This window comes from Apium graveolens, chromosome 6, assembly GCF_009905375.1.
Source record: "Apium graveolens cultivar Ventura chromosome 6, ASM990537v1, whole genome shotgun sequence".
NCBI classification, from domain to species: Eukaryota; Viridiplantae; Streptophyta; class Magnoliopsida; order Apiales; family Apiaceae; genus Apium; species Apium graveolens.
In genome coordinates, this window is record NC_133652.1 from 276,516,113 (window position 1) to 276,538,427 (window position 22,315).

Genomic DNA, 22,315 nt, shown 5'->3' on the forward strand with positions numbered 1-22,315 from the left:
GTACTTAGCTCGTTGGGTGTAGAAATCTCGTGTACCATTTAATACCACTAATAATTATGGATTTCCTAAATTTGTAGAGGGTGTTTGTAGATTTGGCCCGCAATACATGTCACCTAGTAAATATCAGTTAAGGAAGGCCTTATGAAATAATATGAACATGAAGTGTGAATTGTAAACTTCGCACTAGGTTTATATTATCTATTGAAAGTTCAAGTTAATTACACACATGAAGATATATATTTGAATATGTGGATTGTCTATCAATGAAATTGGAGCAAAAACCACTATTCAAGTAGTTACACACAACGATACAAATAACATGTCTACTGCCAAACTAATAAAGGCAAAAAAAAACCTATCATATTTTGGATATCTTGTACAACTCATACTTTGAATCTTATTTTCGAACCAGTATGTATTTATCACTATACTTTTAGACTATTACATGTTTTATGAGCAAATTTTGCTGCAATATTTTAAATTGTTTCAGGTTATGACATATATTAGTTTTTTATATTTTTTGCGTACACTATTAAAAAGTTTCTGGTACAATTTTTAAACAGTTTTGTACATGTTTTTGCTGCAGTTTTTAGTAGATTTTAACTGTTTTCTGCTACTATTTTTAGCAGATTTTTACATGTTTATGCTGGAATTTTTTGTTATTTTAGCAGGGTTTAAATGTATTTATGCAGCAATTTTTCGGTAGATTTTAACAGCTTTCTCTTGCTGTTTTCAGCATATTTTTACATGTAGATGCTCTAAATATTTATTTTTAGCAGATATTATAGATATTACACGAACAAAAATTTTTTTTCTCTTATTCTTCAGTAGAACTCAAAATTTTAAGGAATAATTGAAGGAACAAATGCACTCACCATTTTTATTTATGCAGATCACAAGACGTAAGCTTTAATGATAAAATGTACCTTTACAATATTTTTTGAAATTTTGTTAGTTGCTTGCTAGACTAATTACGGATATGAAATACCATATTTACAAATGATGGCACTGAGCATAGCATTTTTAACTTCAAGTTCATCAGGATGTCACTACAAGAAATTTTGAGATGGTAAAGGGAAAGAAGCAAAATTTTTAGTACTTTCATACTTTTGGTTGGAAATGCTTTGTTCTCAAAACTCATCCTGAACAACTTACAAATTTTGACCTAAAAGATGATGAATGTATTTTTGTTGGATATCCACTATCAACAAAAGTCTTCAGAGTTTATAATCTGTGAACAAGAGTAGTCATAGAATATATTCATATATCTTTTGATGATAAGAAGATCATAGGTCTAAAAGATGTAGATGATCATGAACAACTGAGATTTGAAAATAAAGTACCATATGCTGAATAGTTAAATCCTGATATAATCTCAAACATTAATACACATTTATACTGAAAATCCTGATATCACACTAAACTCCGATGAACCACTTGTACCAGTGGTAACTCCACAAATACTGAATCACATGTTGAGGAGGATCAACATGACCAATATCAGGAGTCAAGTTCAAGTGATACAGGCGAAGACACATCATGAGACACTTCATCAAACTCTAATTTCTCAAATACTGATGAGACAAATCCTCATAATTCCAAAAACACTGATTTAGGAGGAGTTTTAGAAATAACAATGATACACACCAAGATGGTAATAGAGACTTCATGGATCATGGGGGATGATCTTCTTTAAGAAGCCAACTTTCTTCTGCAAGAAAATTGACTAAGTCACACACTCATGACTTAATCATTGGAAATCCTGATAGTGGTGTGAAGACAAGGAAAGCCACACAAAATGAATGTCTCTATCATTCTTTTCTATCTCAAAGTGAACCAAAAAAAGTGGATGAAACTCTTCTAGATGCTGATTGGGTCCTAACAATGCAAGATGAGCTCAATGAATTTGAAAGGAACAAAGTATGGACTCTAATGCCAAGGCCAAATAACATATAAGTGGTTAATACTAAATGGGTGTTCGGAAACAAAACTAATAGTGAGTGTATCATTACAAGATATAAAGCAAGGCTATTTACAAAGGGAACTCTCAATAAGAAGGAATTGACTATGATGAGACTTTTGCTCCTGGTGCAAGACTAGAGCCCATAAGAATCTTTTTGGCCTATGCTGCTCACATGAAGTTTAAAGTGTTCCAAATAGATGTAAAAAGTGCATTTCTCAATGGTGAAATTGACGAAAAAGTTTATGTTGAACAACATTCAATATTAATTAGTCTAAAATATCCAAATCATGTCTACAGATTGGATTAAACACTCTATGAACTAAAGCAAACTTCAAGAGCCTAGTATAAAACACTTGCACAGTTTTTACTGGACAGTGGTAAGGACTTGTTATTAGTTCAGATATATGTTGATGAAATTATTTTTGGCTCTACTAATGATAAATTATCTGAGAGGTTTGCTAAGCTGATGCAGTCTAGATATTAGATGAGTATGATGGGAGAATTGAGTTATTTTCTGGGGTTACAAGTCAAGAAGTGTGAAGAAGGGATCTTCATTAGTCAATCTAAATATATAAAAAAAATTTCCGAAAAGGTTTGGAATGCAAGACAGCTCAACTACTACAACTCTCATGGCCACTACAATCAAGTTAGATTTAAATACTAGTTCATCAGTTGATATAATTAACTATAGAGCTAAGTTTGGCTCACTCATATTTTTCATTGTAAATAGGCCTGATATCATGTATGCTACCTGTCTATGTGGAAAGTTCCAAGCTAATCCAAGAAAACTACATCTGATAGCTGTAAAAAGAATTTCCAAATATCTCAAAGGAACCATGAATCTTGGTTTGTGGTATCCTAGTGATTCAGACTTTAAGCTAATAAGATATTTAGATGCTGATTTTACAGGATACAAAATAGACAGTGTTAGGTCCACTAGGTACATACTGGGGAGGGGTGAATATATGTTCTTCATTTTAAAACTAAAATGCAACGGAAAATGAAACTTTAAAATAAAATAAAAAACACAAGAGATTTCACGAAATAATTCTTATATAAAGAAATTAAACCACAAAGGTTTTCTTAGACTTTGGAATATATATTCAATGTTACAAAAAGAAAGATCCAATAAAATTTGTAAGCTATCAAAATAATGAAATCTTTCTATCACTCTAAAAACCTACAGCTCTTATCAAATGATAATCAAAAAAATCAAAGAAACTATAAATGATGAATGTGTCTAAATGTGTAAGACCTTAATGGTGAATAATCAATTGGGTATGAGCTCTCCTTGTCAAATTAATGTTTTTGTGTGCTGAGAATAGTTTGCAAGAGCTTCACACTATTCACCCGTCGAGAGATACAATTCTAACTTGCATCTTTTTAATTATATAGGCTGGTAGGTAGAGTACTAGCTTGGAGAGGAAGAAAGCATACATAGATTAATTATATCTAAGTATTTAAAATGACAGCAACTTCCATTTTTGTCCAACATGTGCTTTATACTATTCCCTTGAGCAAGTGGTGCCTAAGAAGGATAACTACCACTTAGTTTCTTGCTCAAATATTCAAGTGGCGCCTCCTAGGTGTTGTACAAGACTTGGTGGCACCTAAAGTAGTCCAATGCCTTTGATGCATGTGGTGCCTATAGGTAAGTAGGAGAGGGTGGTGGCTCATACAGGGTATAATATAGAGTTTTAACTTAGTTTCTGAGTGGACAAGCTGTAGGTGGCACCTACAAGGGTACCATAGGAATGAGTGGTGCCTAGAGGGTGCATAGGGACTCCTTTATTTAGTTTCTGGATTTGGTGGCGCCTCTAAGGGGCCAATGAAAAAGGTAGTGATGCCTATAGTGAATAAGGTGCACTTCTGACTTAGTTTTTGATCTCATTTGTTCCCTGTGCCTCATACTAGGTCAATAAAACTTCAAGTACTTAGTTTTTGAGCCATATGATAAGGTAGTGGCTCCTACTAGGTAAAAGAGTAGCTTTGGTGACTCCTACTATAAGGTAGTGATCACTTTCACTTAGCTTTTTGTAGAGCACTTTAACCCTTTAACTTTTCCATCTTCACAGCTTCTCTCCGAGCCTTCATATAAAGCATATATCCTTCATATTTAGATAAAAATCCTTACTTAAAGTTCTTCTAATGATAGTACTTGGTTTCCCATCACGTATCACTGGCGCCTAGTATAATGGTCTGGTTCACAGATGAATAATTTCCCTCTAATGTCTTCGTACTATAGTCTTTTCAAAATATTGTTCAGTCTTCTACCATATATAACCAACTTCACTAAGATTCCTTGATGTCTTCATACTAATCCTAAGAACTGCTTCAAATATCTTCAATCTTATTCCTCTGTTGCTTGAACATATTAATGAACTACACCCGGACTTCTGTTGACGACTTCTTCACTACAATTCTAAGAACCATATGTGTCGATACCTAATCTTCAATCTTTACTGATCTCAGTGGAACATAGATTATTTGCAAGTCCTTTGTTCTATGATGAGTTATCCAAACCAACATTGTTGAGTTATGCATACAACTTTAATCTTGCTCAACAATCTCCCCCAATTTGACTTTTACACCTAACGCTCAAATAATAACGGAGAAGTAACAGTTTGGAGGATAAATCAACTAACTCCAAAAATAGATCTTCCCTAAGCTTCCAATATTTAGTTATGGACTTGTAAATAATACTATCTTATATGTTCTGCATTTTCAATAAACCTTCGGCTTTAGCAGAGAACTAATTCTTCTCTCCCTTATATAAAGTTGTAGATAAATACGTTTTCCAAATAATGTCTTCAATCTTCAGATCTTCCCATAGAGCATATATAAAATATTTTGGAACTCGGAACCAATAATCTCTCCCCCTAATATGAAGAACCTCTTCCTTAGTACAATAAAGGTGAAAACTCTCCTCCTTAGAATATGGAAAACTATTTTTCAGTATAATCTCTAAAATATCTCTATAATCTCTCCCCCTTAGTTGAGTAATTATTTAAAATGTATCAGAATAGGGAATAGGACCGCACAACCAAGTGAAGAAATTATAAAGTATAACCCTTTTCCTTACCTTGAAACTGCATGTTTTCTGTTTAGTGATCTCATAATATATTTCACTCCACTCTCACACTCAATTGTTTTTCACTCAGTCTCACTGTGTGTCACTCACTTAGAGCTCCAAACATCTAAGGGGGTGTTTGGTTGATGGTTAATGTGCCCATTTAACGGGAATCGGAACCTTAAACCCAAGTGATAGTGTTTGGATTACCAATTTAGTGGCGGGGAATGGGAACTCCATTCCCTCTTGGTGGGTAAATCAAACCTACCATACCCCTTGGGTTTCCATTTCATTCCCATTCCCATTAACCCCCATTCCCATCCCCTCAATTCCCATTCCCGATTCCCATTCCCATCGTGCATCCAAACGCCTCCTAAGTGTACCTGCAAGAAAATCCTTTTTATAGAAAAGTTGCCTTTCACCTTCAAGGATGGAAACTCTCAGTCAAGAGATTCAAAAATGTTCCTTCTGAGAGCAGAAATTAGAAATATTTTAAGTGGTAGAATTCCTAATATCCCTCAATATCTGAGTCCTTATTTACAAGTTATAATTTTGACTAAAGTTAAAATCGTTGCCATATTTGAATTCTGGGAATATAATCAATGATCAGTGATATGCCATTAGGGATCAAAGATATTTTCTAAAGTATGTGAAGACTTATCAGATTCGATGAACCACTAAGGTACAGAATCATAACTAATCCAAAGATCAAAGTATAAGACTTTGAGGGCCAGGATCTAAGGATTAATATCCAGTTATTGTTACTGACCTTGATATTGTTTAACAACAATTGCTTCATTAAAAACTTCCTAGTGTGTGAATCTCACATGTACATAGGAAATATTTAGATCAAAGGGTAGTGACTCTCATTCATATGTCCTGGCTGATAGACGAATTTCAATAGATAACATTCTGTTGGTTGAATGCACCTAGTAACAGTTTATGTGCCTTTTCAGATCTATATCCTTTCAAGAGAATACAGATGGGCTTACAGATGTCTCAAGGTTTAGATACTCCACTACTTTGTGAGAGATAGAACTGTAGGGTTGACCACTCCTTCCTTATATGGTGCTTCTTGGCACTATCTCCCTCATTCTCAACACAACTCCAAAATCAAATGGTTAATTTCTCTGACCACCAAGTTGATATCTCAAGAAAAATTATATGTATCAGAACAAAATATGGTGAATATATTAGAGCAAAGTAAAGGATGTTGTTTGGGAAGTGTTTGGTTCAATGACTTGGATAAGAACCTATAGGGTTTGATAGGCTCATAGTCAGTTCCTAAAACTATCGAGGGTTGAAGATCACAAATTTCCAAAGTACAATATCAGAGAATTTAGAGATCAACATCAGAGTGATTCATGAGCTTATCATCTTAAGATAAAAGAAGTTTACCTTTACTTACCTCTATAAGTATTCATGAAGGATGTCTCAGATGATTATTCCTTCTCTTCCCTTTAACATTTCTCTCTATTCAGATCTCATTAGATTAGAACATTTCATCTTGTTATAAGTCCGATACATAGAGAGGGTAATAACTATTCTAAACTAGGATGATGGAAATAAGGTAATCTGAGTTAAGATCACATGATCAAATATATATGACAAGTGCACCAATATTGATTAGTCACATCAAGACTGAACCAAATCTGTAACACTCCTGAAATAAAAATATTACAACTACTACTCGAGGGTAGGGGTTCGCTCGCGAAACTCAGTTACTTTAAACAGTCATTTATCCTAAACCGTAAATCCGATTAAAGCGATCTATATATAAAAAGAAGAATAAAACATAGCCTATATAAATATGGAAGTGGTGAGTGTATGGCAGTGGTGAGTTCATAGAAGTAAGTTCTTAAGTCCAAAAGTTATGCACAAAAACAGTTTCAAGAAAATCAGGGAATACGACGGCTACACATTAACGATTCCCAACCAAGGGGGATAGATTATAGAAGATTAAGATATTTTACAGAAAAATAGTTTTTCTTATACTTTGGAGGAGAGTTTTCACCTTTATTGTACTAGGGGGAGGTTCTTCATCTTAGGGGAGAGATAATTGCTTTTGAGTTCCAATTTTTTTTCTATATGCTCTATGAGAAGATCTGAAGATTGAAGACAGAATTTGGAAAGACGTGTCTATCTGCAACATTATTTAAAGGAGAGAAGAACCAGTTCTCTGCTGAAGCTGAAAATTTAGAGAATATGCAGAAGGTATAAGATATAATTATTTACAAGTCCAGAGCTGAATCTTGAAAGCTTAGTGAAGATCTATTTTTCAATTAGTTGAGTTATCCTCCAAATTGTTGCTTCTCCATTATTACTCAGTCAAATGTAACTTTTAATATGATCAAAGTACATTAACTCTCATATAGAAATATGAGGATTTCAAGTCTAAGGACCATTATATCGTTATTATTGTGAGAATTACTTATGACACAACAGACATATAAAATCTCATATTGGGTTTATCTAACATCATGTACGTTTACATCCGCTTGTATTTTTGACTTTAGTATTACTATACATATGATCAATGAGATGTCATCATCGCTCAACAAACATACTAGTTTTAATATACTTATGCGGCAGTTTTTTCTGGTAAGTTTAACAGTTTTCTGCTGCTATTTTTAACAGATTTTTACATGCTCAGACTACATTTTTCTATTTTTTCAGTAGGTTTTATATATATCTATGCAACAGTTTTTCAGTAGTTTTTAACGGCTTTATGCTGTTGTTTTTTCAGCATATTTTTACATGTTCATGCTGCAAAATTTCTGTTTTTAGCAGATTTTACAAGTGTTTTTGTAGTTTTTAAATGCGTCCATGCTGCAGTTTTTCAAGTTGTATGTGCATATTTTTTTTCTCTTTTTCTTGAGGTAAAATTTCAAAATTTGAAGGAATATTTGAAGGAACAAAGACCCTCACCATTTTTATTAATGCACATCACAAGACCTAAACTTTAATGAGAAAATTTATAAAAAAAGAGATATGGTAAGGCCTAGCGTCACAAGATTTGTTAGTTCATTTCTTTCAATAAAGAGCATGAGATTTGTTAGTTCATTTCTTTCAATACAGAGAGGCTTGATAGCCACACAAGTTAGAACAAATATGATCATGGATAACTTAATAGGACACTGACCATATTTGAAAATTTGTAGTTTAGTGATTTTGAATTTTATGGTCTGACTAAATTAATGTACTATCTTCCATAGCTCGAAAATCTAGATTGATAAATCTTGTTAAAAGGATAAGAGCAATAAAAGTTTTTTTTGTTAGGAAGAGCTAATTAAAGTTATATCATCATTCTAAGCCAACTTACAAAAAATATTATGACATCATCATAGTACATTCAATTCTATTTAAAACAATACAACAATGTCAACCCATCTATTATGTTAGTGCAACAGATGCAATTATTTGTGTTCTATGTACATATGACTTATGAGTATTTAAGGGAATTGAAGAGAGATCTCTGTGTATACTTTAATAATTATATGATGAAGTGTTTCAGAATTTTCCATGATGAAGTCGTGTTTTATGTAATTTTATTATCATTTATAGACATGAACCTATGCAATTATTTTCTTTTATTTATTTTTAAATCTGACCTAAGAATTAGATTATGGTGTAAGGTATTTATCATATGTAGAATAAAAACAAATTATACTCTTAGTACCATTTGCACTTCTATTAATAATATATACAAAGTTAACTAGCCTAAGTTATAATATTGGTATCATTTGCACTTCTATTAATAATATATGATGTTCAAGTTTAAGAGGAATTAAAGTTATATGATCATCATAGTACATTCACTTCTATTTAAGACAATACAACAATTCAACCCATGTATTATGTTAGCCCAACAGATTCAAATTATTTGTGTCCTATGTACATATGGCTTATGAGTACTTAACGGAATTGAAGAGATATCTCTGTGTATAGTTTCATAATTATATGATGAAGTGTTTCGAAATTTTCCACGAAGGAGTCATGTTTTATGTAATTATGTTATCATTTATAGACATGAACCTAAGAAATATTTTTCTTTTATTTTTTGTTAAATGTGACCTAAGAACTAGATTGAGGTGTAAAATATATATCATATGGAGAATAAAAGCAAGTTATACTATTAGTACCATTTGCACTTCTATTAATAATATATACAAAGTGAACTAGCATAAGTTATAATATTGGTATTATTTGCACTTCTACTAATAACATATGATGTTCAAGTGTACAAAGTAACCTTGCCTCTAATATATGTTAATTGGGGTGGGTTGCTTGATCAAGGAAAAATTTTTAATCACGTACTAAGATAATTCTAAAGTCTGTACGCTAGCTTGAATCCGTAAAAGAATCGGTCAAGACCTTTGGAACCGAAATTGAGATATGCTCAATTTTTATATAGATGGCCAAATACCTCCTATGAGAACACTCTTATTTTTAAGACTCATTTAATAGATAATTTCTTTGGAGAACTGAAGTGACAATGAAAATTCTAAGAGGCTGAAACAATGAAAACCTCTTTTACAGAGATTTCGGCTATACATTTTGGTGGCAGCAACCAAATATATAAATAGTGTTTAAGAGCTTTTGCTATTTTAATCATTATAAAGTATGTTATATTTGTACTCCAAACATTAATGATGAAGAGTATCTACAAAGTCCGTAAACTTATAAAAAAATTAAGAGAACGGTTTTTTTTGTGAATATTCATAATGGCACAATTCTATCGGGTTCTCCTAGGAATAATGGAATAGGACATCCAAGGAATATTGTGTGTTAGATAATGAGTACAAGAAATTGGGCTTGAGGTTACGTTGCTATGTCTTACTGATACTTGTAAAAAGTAATGGATTTGAACCCATTTGGTAGCCATAAACTATTACCAGGTGAGATATGGAGCAAATTTCTTTCTTTCACAAGGAAAAAATAACTATTGTAACTGACATCACTTCTCACCAAGGTCGATGATTATGAAAACTTTTGCCAATAGTGTTATGTTAGCTGATGGAAAACAAAGAGTATCTTGAGAAATGTCAAATGTGATGTAATTTAGAGCTTCATTTTTTAAAAGCTACATCATTTAGTTAAGAAAGTAATTTTCTTTTTGGTACACCTAAATTTGGATGACATAATCATAATAAAAGTGATAAATTATTACAATAGTTAGAATATGAACTATTTATTATTTTTACATAATTTTTATGTATTATAACTCTAAGCTTAATATGAGAGAAAAAATTGAAAATTTAAGAATGTAGAATTGGTGCATTACACCAGTTATAAGTAAGTATCAATAAATATGTTTAATTTAGAAATTCGACAACTATTTGGTTACACGTTCAAGAAATAAAAGAGGATAATGGACTATTTACATTTCTTGCAACATATTTAATACCATTGATTCCATGGAGAGACACATTTTGACTCACACAAACCTGATGCATAACACATATAATTGTGTTTGGTATACAAATGCCTACCAATAATGTGTAGAATATTGGTTACAAATGATTCACCAATGTGTGTGTGTAAAGAGGGTTAGGGATATGGGTTAGGGATATTAAATATCTAAAGATCATTATAGTAGTCTTCATGCGATTATATGCATTAACTAGACACAAAAGACAAAACATATATAGTAATCTGTAAGAGACAAAATAGTAGAGCAATATATATGAATTGTTTTACCCAATCATTAATAGGTTCAATATTTGTAGAATTGTCTTTGGAGGAAGATATGGTTACTCGTCACTGTGAGAGTCTTGATAGCCACACAAGCTAGAACAATTATGATCATGGATATCTGATTACTACACTGGACCATATTTTAAAATTTGTAGTTTAGTGACTTTTGAATTTTTTGGTCCTACTAAATCAATATACTATCATCCATAACTCAAAATTAAGATTGATAAATTTCTTTAAAAGGATAAGGAAAAATAAAGTTATATTATCATCCTATAGCCAGCTTGCTTACAAAAAAAATATAGAATTATCACTTTTATATATTGAAGACAGTACAACAACTCAACCCAGTGCAGATTAAGAACATTTGTGTCCTATGTACATATGATTTGGTAAGTACATAAGGGAATTAAAGAGATATCAACTCTTTAATAATGGTAGCTTTTGCATTTCTATTGATAATATATGGTGTTCTTATATATGTTAACTGAAGTGCAATAAAATATATAAAAAACATTGTTGTAACAATTATCAACTCGGCCTAGGGACTCATTTTGGACCCCTCGACCAACCCAATTTCCGAGTACTCGGTCAAAACTCGGTTCGACTCCGAGTAATTGAAGTCTAGACTCTTAAGCTGGCTGAATGCTTGAAATATTAATCATTGCTTCTTCTGTAATCTATACACTCTTTACTTTACTCGTTATTTTCTTCTTTAATCTTTTTTTTTAGAAATTAAAAATCAAATATTTAATATCTTGATTCATGATTGAAGCCCTCACCAAATCAAAGATTCAATATTTTAATTGGAATTTGAAAATATATAAGTCAATATCTCCTCGTAATGTATATTAACTACTTATGAATTCCTTAGTTGGTACTAGTGTTGCATTTTTAACTTTGAATCTTGATGTTTATGACTGTATTTGTATTGGACCCTTTAAAATATGATTTAGGTTTTTGTTATATGTGTTATTTGTTGCTCTTATTCTATTTTTTTTGTTTGTGATATACTATATATAATGGAAACACTTACAAATATTAGTTCACCAGTCGCAACAAATTAAGAGTATATAAAAACTATAGATGCAACAAATTCTAGTGGCAAGGTTACTGATGTTGTCGCGAAATTGAATAATGGACCCTGATAAAATAAATAAAGGAAGGTGTAATTTGTGTGGCAGTGAATTTTATAAAGGTATTAATCTATTGAAACAACATATTGTTGGTATTAGAGAAAATATGGAATCTTGCAATGAAAATACACTTTTGGACTCATATATACAAGACAGCTTTACATGTGACCAAAAGAAAAAAAGAGACTATAAAGAAGCATATTCAAGAATTCAGAGATGAAGTCATAAGATATGATGTAGAGATAATTGATGTGGAAGCTATTGCAAAAACCCACATTCACTCGAACCTTTGGATGAATCGGACCTTTGGATGAATATACAAGACTAATAGGGCCTAAAGATTCGACTATTGCATTGCATAAAATGAACAGACAACATAATATTAACGATGCAATGTTCAAGGAAAGAACCGGTGTACTTAGCTCGTTGGGTGTAAAAATCTGGTGTACCATTTAATACCACTAATAATTATGGATTTCCTAAATTTGCAGAGGGTGTTGGTAGATTTGGCCTGCGATACATGTCACCTAGTAAATATCAGTTAAGGAAGGCCTTATGAAATAATATGAACATGAAGTGTGAATTCTAAACTTCGCACTAGCTTTATATTATCTATTGAAAGTTCAAGTTAATTACACACATGAAGATATATATTTGAATATGTGGATAAGTCTATCAATGAAATTGGAGCAAAAAATACTATTCAAGTAGTTAAGCGCAACGATACAAATAACATGTCTACTGCAAAACTATTAAAGGAAAAAAAAAACCTATCATATTTTGGATATCTTGTACAACTCATACTTTGAATCTTATTCTCGAACGAATATGTATTTATCACTATACTTTTAGACTATTCCACGTTTTATGAGCAAATTTTGCTGCAACATTTTAAGTTGTTTCAGCTTATGACATATATTAGTTTTTTACATTTTTTGCGTACACTATTAAGCAGATTTAATGCAGTTTCTGCTACAATTTTTCAACAGTTTTGTACATGTTTTTGCTGCAGTTTTTTAGATTTTTCAGCAGATTTTAAATGTATTTATACGACAATTTTTAGTAGATTTTAACTGTTTTCAGCTACTATTTTTAACAGATTTTTACATGTTTATGCTGCAATTTTCTGTTATTTTAGCAGGATTTAAATGTATTTATACAACAATTTTTTGGTAGATTTTAACAGCTTTCTCTTGCTGTTTTCAGCATATTTTTACATGTTCATGCTCTAAATATTTATTTTTAGCATATATTACAGATATTACATGAACATATATTTTTTTTCTCTTATTCTTCGGGTAGAACTCAAAATTTCAAGGAATAATTGAAGGAACAAATGCACTCACCATTTTTATTTATGCAGATCACAAGACGTAACCTTTAATGAGAAAATGTACCTTTACCGTATTTTTTTGAAATTTTTATTAGTTGCTTGCTGGACTAATTACGGATATGAAATACCATATTTACAAATTATGGCACTGAGCATAGCATTTTTAACTTCAAGCTCATCAGGATGTCACTACAAGAAAAAAGTCCATACACATCGCTTTTTGGCTGATGTCTATGCTGTTTCCCAACCGAAGTTGATGTCGGTGATGTCTATTCTAGACATCGATGAATACCCGATGTCTATACTCGATTAGACATAGATTTTAGTTAAAAAATAGATGTCTATGTGTTGATTATTTACATAAAATGCTATAAATAAATTATTTAATAACTAAATTACACCTAATTAAACATGTTAAACATATCATGAGCTATGTTTTTTTATCACAAAACCTCGATTTTAGTGAAAAACACTGATGTCTATGTGATGATTTTTTACCAAAAATGCTATAACAAAATTATTTAATAACTAAATTTCACCTATTAAAATATATTAAACATATATTGAGCTATGTTTTTTGTCACAAAACATCGATAATTTTGACAGAGGTGATGTAAAATGACATATTAAACATCTGTTTCTTTAATGAAAGGTGATGTCTAATTCAGCCTATATACATCAGTGTTTTCTAGAATGAAGTGATGTCTATGTATCATTTAGACTTGAACATCAGTTAACATCAGCTGTTTGTTTGAAACTAATGTACATTGTGTTTTTTGACATCAATTTTGTTTGGTTAAAAGTGATGTTTATAATGTTACTTGACATCAGGTTTTTCTTAAACCAAATGATTTCTATGTTTCATTTAGACTTGAACCTGGATTTCTTTGACATCAGTTTTTACATTAAAGTGATGTACATTATCTTTTTTGGCATCAGCTTTTCTTAATTGAAAGTGATGTGTAAGAAAGTTATAGACCAAATTGTGTAAAGTTTTACATCACTAATTGTGTAATTGTTGTCTGAGAACGTCAACCAAAATAGTAAAACATATGATCTGAAATATAAACTATTACATTCTCTTGAAACCAACTGAAGACATTCAGTCTAATGAAAATTGTAAGATAGTTTTCTCACTATCTTGTTTTGAACACTCTTCAAAATATGAGACACAAATCCTCTCTACACAAGACAGCAAGGGCCCATATAAGTTCCCATTATTTAGATATCTCAACAATTGTAGATGACAAGATGAGCAAGCCGCTTTATCCCAAGCAAGCAAGTATGATCCCCCACTTACTGGACATATGCCATGTGCACGATAAAATCAACCACACGGGTGCTGCATTAACCACCCAAAAAGACATATGTAAAAGAATTTAACAGTCAACTTTGCTCATAAGAGAAACAACTGAACTGCAAATCACAATTAGATGAGAATGGTTGTTTATATGTATCCCCATTCATTGTCATACCAGGAAGCAAGCTTGACAAAGTTATCATTTAGAGCAATTCCTGCTTTGGCATCAAAGATGCTTGACCTGAAAAATTTAAGTTCGACCACAAGTAAAGATGGATGCTGCATTTTATATTCATTTCATAATCAATCAAACATCTTGCTGAGAGCCTGCTTAAATACGAACTAGCTTAATATATTATGAAGTTACATGGTTCCAACGGTAACTTGTAGTAAGGTAGTTCAAAGAGCAATTGAGTAAACAACTTTCCTGGTTTCACAATACAGCCCATGCTTAAAAGGTTTGGTCTCACAAATCAAATATGTAGTGCCGAGCCACAAAAATGAAATAAATGAAAGAAAAGACAACCCGCAAGCTCACTTTCTATCACCCACAAAGTCTCATTTTCCGTGCTGATTGAATTAAGTATATATACTGGTGAATCATACCACATGTCCTATAGTTCTTAGAGAAAAATTCATCCGCTGTGGATTTGTGCCTAGTACAAACTCCTGAAATAATCATCAGACATTAATAACATGTAAAGCAAAGACCAGAGCAATAATACTGGCCAAAACAAAGAGTATCAGTACCACATTTGTCCAATTGAACTAAAAACTTAACATTTATATACTCTTCAACCAGAGATTGGATGACAGAACTTGCATGATGGTAAGTCTGTAGATAAGTATATCAATGCCAATAACTTAGAGCATCAGTACCGCGTATGTGGAGTGACTGGTCAAAGCAATAAAATAATAACACAAGTTAAAACATAAATAGAGAAATGGCACCACCAGGCAAGATACAAGTCTTTTCTAGATGCATTGACCAAGGATATTTTGAGCATATCTCGAAGGTGTGATAACTCAGTTGAAGTAAGTAAAATAAAATTCAAACCCTGCAATACAAATTAAACATGCCAAACTGTGTCACTAAGACATTAACCCCGAAACCTTCTAATATACACCATTACATTTGTTTATATTTGGGTAGAGGGGAGGTAACTTCACACGGAATATTATCAAAGTACTGTGGTGTTTGGTTTGCCTGATTGTTACCATAACTTTATTTTGTTTAAAACCATATACACCATAGCTAATGAAACTGGAGCACTGGACTAAAAAGTTATAATATATAAATGTATATATTACACTGAATAACTATGACAATTTATAGATTTTTCATTTCACAACTTGAACCATTATAGATGCAAAATCTAGGTCAGATTCACCCTCGAGTATTGTGGACAGTTCACGGTAAACTCTTTCAGCATCCAGAAGTACACAAAGTCGGCGCATTATTAAAGCACCGCGTCTAGAAATAAAAAAAAATCAATGATCCCAAAATAGTGGTACTTACACAAAGGATATAAGCTACTTGCGTACTAACTAGGATAAACTATTCCCCAGTACAAAACACTTTTCCTACAAAAAAAACTCATGCCAATACATAAAAACATACCTGAAAAGAACTGATATGTACGGCTAACAAAACTATTGTGAGCATTTTATCATTTAACCCATACCTTGAACCAAAGACAGCAACAGGTTTCTCACCAAATAAAAGGGTCTTCTCATCCTTAACTTTGAGTTCATGATGCTTCCAGAAAACCATGGACACTGTCATACTTGAACATATATGTCTACGACAAATAATAAACAGCAAACAATAATCAGTTTCACTTTGGCAAAAGCAAACAAGGAAGATCAATCTTAGTTGTTAACTTGCAAAACTAACATCAACTTGTAAGCATACACAGTCAATTTCCAATTGACTGAGATTTGACCAGAACACAATCGTTAAAATTAATGTCTATTATAATCATTCAATCTTGCATTCAAGTTCCGATCCAGCCTTATAACAACGATAACCGTCTATAAGTAACTTGCAAGTTAAAGATAATTTTAACAGTTAGAGTAAACTTGTGTTCAAAGACTTTCAAGTGACAAGGCAATTTATTAGTTTCTACTAAAGTTCCATTATGCAGTTTTATAAGTAAAAATGAAAATCATCCACTCTAGAACATATAGAAACTTACAATAACTATATAGTAACACTGTCATGAGCCTCTCGTACCCGGGCATAGCACATACAAACAACTTAATTTCGATAACTTGTCTATAAAATAAAGGAGATAAATCTATAACAAGCACCAAACACCAAATCAAAATATTTAAAACCTAATTATATCCATAATAAAATAATAGATCAGCATTATAACGAGCAAAATTAGATAAACAACACTAAATCAAATAACAAATCACAAGTAAAGCAAAAAAATGAGTATTAAAGTTAAAAAATACAATGTAATCAATAGAGATGAAAGGATCATTAAATTTACACAATTTACAAAAATAAAAAAACCAAACAAAAATACAAATGAACAACCAAAAACACCCAAATTACCTAAAGCTTTAAATCTTTTTCTCAGATTAGGTCTTGTATACAACAAGAAGAAAAGTATTAGCAACAAGTTTAGACACTAAATTAATAAAAAAATAAGGGTTTTGAATTAGAAAAAAATCCCAATTTACAAAATTAGGGTTTTGAATTCAAAAATCCTCAACTTTTAAAACCGGTCTTCATGCAGAGAAGACCAGTTCGATTCAAATAGATACAACACTTACCGAAGTAGAGAGGTTAACTGAAAGAGGCTTAACGGATAGATTGAGAGCGAAGAGAGGTTTACAGAGAGAGGTTCGAGAGAGAGAGGTTCGAGAGATTGTGATGGTGAGATGATGTCCGGAGTTCAGAGAGATTGTGAGGGGAGAGAGGTTTGATCGAGAGAGAGAGGTTCGAGAGAGAGAGGTTTGATTTTGTGTCTGAAGATTGATTTGGGGGAACCAAAATTTGGTTAGGGGGGGAATTTTGGGATTATGGGGGAATTTAAAATTAAAACTGAATAAAAATTTGACTAAGGGGGGAAAGAAAAACTGAAATTATGCCGGTCAAAACTCAGTTCGACTCCGAGTAATTTGAGTCAAGACTCTTACTCTGGCTGAACGCTAGAAATGTTAATCAGTGCTTCTTCTGTAATCTATACACTCTTTACTTTACTCGTTATTTTCTTCTTTAATCTCTTTTTTTAAAAATTAAAAATCAAATATTTAATATCTTGATTCATGATTGAAGCCCTCACCAAATCAAAGATTCAATATTTTAATTGGAATTTGAAAATATATAATGTAATATCTCCTCGTAATGTATATTAACTACTTATGAATTCCTTAGTTGGTACTAGTGTTGCATTTGTAACTTTTAATTTTGATGTTTATGACTGTATTTGTATTGGACCTTTTAATATATGATTTAGGTTTTTGTTATATGTGTTATTTATTGCTCTTATTCTATTTTTTTTGTTTGTGATATACTATATATAATGGAAACACTTACAAATGTTAGTTCACCCGTAGCAACAAATTCAGTGTCTATAAAAACTATAGATGCAACAAATTCTAGTGGCAATGTTATTGATGTTGTCGGGGTATCTGGAACAATGGTCCCTGATAAAACAAATAAAGGAAGGTGTAATTTTTGTGGTAGTGAATTTTATAAAGGTATTAATCTATTGAAACAACATATTGCTGGTATTAGAGAAAATATGGAATCTTGCAATGAAAATATACTTTTGGACTGATATATACAAGACAACTTTAGATGTGACCAAAAGAAAAAAAGGGAATATAAAGAAGCATATTCAAGAATTGAGAGATGAAGTCATAGGATATGATGTAGAGATAATTGATGTGGAAGCTATTGCAAAAAACCATATTTACTCGGACCTTTGGATGAATCGGAACTTTGTATGAATATTCAAGACTAATAGGGTCTAAAGATTCGACTATTGCATTGCATAAAGTGAATCGCACTAGCTTTATATTATCTATTGAAAGTTAAAGTTAATTACACACATGAAGATATATATTTGAATATGTGGATAAGTCTATCAATGAAATTGGAGCAAAAACCACTATTCAAGTAGTTACACACAACGATACAAATAACATGTCTACTGCCAAACTAATAAAGGCAAAAAAAAACCTATCATATTTTGGATATCTTGTACAACTCATACTTTGAATCTTATTCTCGAACGAGTATGTATTTATCACTATACTTTTAGACTATTACATGTTTTATGAGCAAATTTTGCTGCAACATTTTAAATTGTTTCAGGTTATGACATATATTAGTTTTTTACATTTTTTGCGTACACTATTAAACAGTTTCTGGTACAATTTTTAAACAGTTTTGTACATGTTTTTGCTGCAGTTTTTTAGATTTTTCAGCAGATTTTAAATGTATTTATACAACAGTTTTTAGTAGATTTTAACTGTTTTCTGCTACTATTTTTAGCAGATTTTTACATGTTTATGCTGTAATTTTTTGTTATTTTAGCAGGGTTTAAATGTATTTATGCAGCAATTTTTCGGTAGATTTTAACAGCTTTCTCTTGCTGTTTTCAGCATATTTTTATATGTAGATGCTCTAAATATTTATTTTTAGCAGATATTATAGATATTACATGAACAAATATTTTTTTCTCTTATTCTTCGGGTAGAACTCAAAATTTTAAGGAATAATTGAAGGAACAAATGCACTCACCATTTTTATTTATGCAGATCACAAGACGTAAGCTTTAATGAGAAAATGTACCTTTACAGTATTTTTTTGAAATTTTGTTAGTTGCTTGCTAGACTAATTACAGATATGAAATACCATATGTACAAATGATGGCACTGAGCATAGCATTTTTAACTTCAAGTTCATCATGATGTCACTACAAGAAAAAAGTCCATAGGCATCACTTTGTGGACGATGTCTATGTTATTTCCCAACCGATGTTGATATCGGTGATGTCTATTCTAGACATCGGTGAATACCCGATGTCTATAATCGATTAGACATCGATTTTAGTTAAAAAACAAATGTCTATGTGTTGATTATTTACATAAAATGCTATAAATAAATTATTTAATAACTAAATTACACCTAATTAAACATGTTAAACATATCACGAGCTATATTTTTGGAGAGATATGTTAGTGTAAGACTTTACTTATTTGTTGTGACGACTGAGAATTTTGTGACGTAATTAAGTGAATAAAGTATGCTTTATGTGACGTGATTATAATTATGTGACTAAGTGCTGATTAATTATCTTTTCTGCATATTAGTATATAGGAGCGTAAATAAAAACGTTCCAATTTAAAGAGTCAGCTTAGGAGTTAAGCTGTGTCGTCGAGCCGTCAGGTAGAACGGAACCCATCCCAATAAGGAGTTAAATAATATAAAATGTGAATTATGTGTGATTGAATGAAATGAATGTGAAAATAAAGTGTATTGTCATAAGTGACGTGTCGATCAATAATGATAATGAGAAGCGTAATTGAAACGCTGAGCGTCGGGCCGTCCGTCAGGCTGAACGTGACCCGGTACGCGTAGAAAAAGGATACAGATTAAAGAAGAATAAATTCTGTGATCAGACCTGAGTCGTTATGTGATTGTATATGTGTGATTGCTTGTCTATGTGCATGACTATGTGCTCTGTGACATTTTTATGAATTTAATGGAATTATGTGATTTGAATAAAGGTTTATTTAACCTTTGCGCATTTTTATAAAATTATCTAAGTAAGATAAAAACATGGGAATTATTTTGTTATCTTCGTAATAATCCTGTAGACTTTCTAAAAATGATGGACAGATTTATTTGGTGATCGTTGCATTTTAAATTGACTTTTATATGGAAAAGTTTTATTACTAGCACAAACTTGTAAAAATCATATAAAATCAACCGTTCGCTCGAAAATCTATTATGAGTAATGGTTGGAAAGCTAATTTCGAGATCTACGTGGTAAAGATTTTTATTCAAAACAAATTCATCTTTCCGAGATAAGTATTTGCAGATCAACTCTATTTTCTTTTAAGAATAAAAAGAGAATCAAAACATAGAATAACCTAATTACTATATTACCCTCCCTTGGTAATATAAAACCACCCCACCCCACCCCACCTCCTTCTTATTTCTTTTTTATTTCGAGCCCTCCCTTCTTTCTCTCTTTTCTCTCATTTCTTCCTCTCTCTCTCTCTCTCTCGGATTTTCTCTCTCGGTACACTCTCTCTTCACTCTCTCTCACTTGTTCTTCATTCATTTTCGGGTAGAGAACCATGATTGTGTGAGAAATAGAGATATCTACTTGTATTCATCCATGCATGTAGCTATTTTTCAAGTTCTTGAGAAAAATCAAAGTTGGGTTTGGTGGTTTTTGAGTTCGGTTTTCATGAAACAAAAGGGTTGTGTTTTGAATGAGGATATGTGTTTGCATGTGTGCTTTACTTGTGAAAATGGGTGGTTGATGGTTGGAAACCCCCGAATGGGGGCACCACCGAGATGCAAAAGTTTAGAAGTTGAGTTTGCATGTGTGTTTTCTTGAGGAAGGCCGAATGGCCCTTGCCATTTTTAGAAAACCAAGTTGATTTTTGCTAAAATGAATGAGTTGTTGATTTGATATATGATTATGGGTTGATTTGTGAATTAAGGATTAAGAAGATCATTTGCATGTATTGTTTTTTTTGAAAAACCCGAATGGGATCTTGGTTTTAAAAGATCAAAAATGATTTTTAGTAATGATCATGACTCGTTAATGTTTATTCTTGGAAATTAGTAAAGATTGGGTGATAAAATTTCTTAATGTTTGCATATATCAAAAAGGGCTAAGTTCTTTTGTGAATTAAGTATGCTAACTAAGATTCTATGATAATTGGACTTGTACATTTGTTTAGATGCGAATTTGGGAATGCATGTTGAAGGTTATGGTTCGACCTTGCGTTAATAAAAAAAGAAATTGATTTTTATGACTTGATTTTTGGTATGATTAAGGTTTAACTAGAAAGTAATAAGATTGCATGTTGACTTAAAAGAGGAGTTGTTGATGCATGTTTTGGTTTGATTATGTTTGTGGTTAAGGCCGAATAGGCCAAAGAAATTCAAAGTCAAAAATATGATTTTTGGTAGATGATAGAATGATTGAGTGTTTATGTGTGAAAATCTTTGAATTTTGCTTGTTGGATTATGTTTTTGGTTCGAATTATGGATAAAAGAAAAGGGAATTGAGTTAATTAAGGTTAAAAGCTATAAGTAATAGTCGTGCATGTCATTGTGTGTTTGTACGAGTTATAAATATTTGATCTGGGAAAATAGTCAAGATTAGCGAGCATATGCAAAGTGATATAAGGCTATGAGTAAAGAATGTGCTATGTGCTTATGTGTATAAGCTATATTCATATACACGAGTCAAGGATATAATCGAGTTATCGTATTGAGTGATCGTTCTGGGAACGAGAGTTGTGAAACTGATTAAGGTTTTGGTTTTATTGTAGATTCGGAGCGTGAGGGCATTCAGGCTAGGAAAGGAAAGGATATACTAGGTGGAAGTAGTTCAACCTTCAGGAAAGCAAATTTAGGCAAGTAACTTTGATTACTTGTGTGAATGATTATAAAGAGAATGTTGTTCATACCATGTAGAGTATTGAACTGTTTAACTTGTGAAACCCTGATATTAATTTGAGATACCTTGCCTTTGATCTTGATAAACTGTTATTGATAAGCTTACTGATTCAATCCTTTGATAATCTGTCCTTTTTGTTCAAGTTA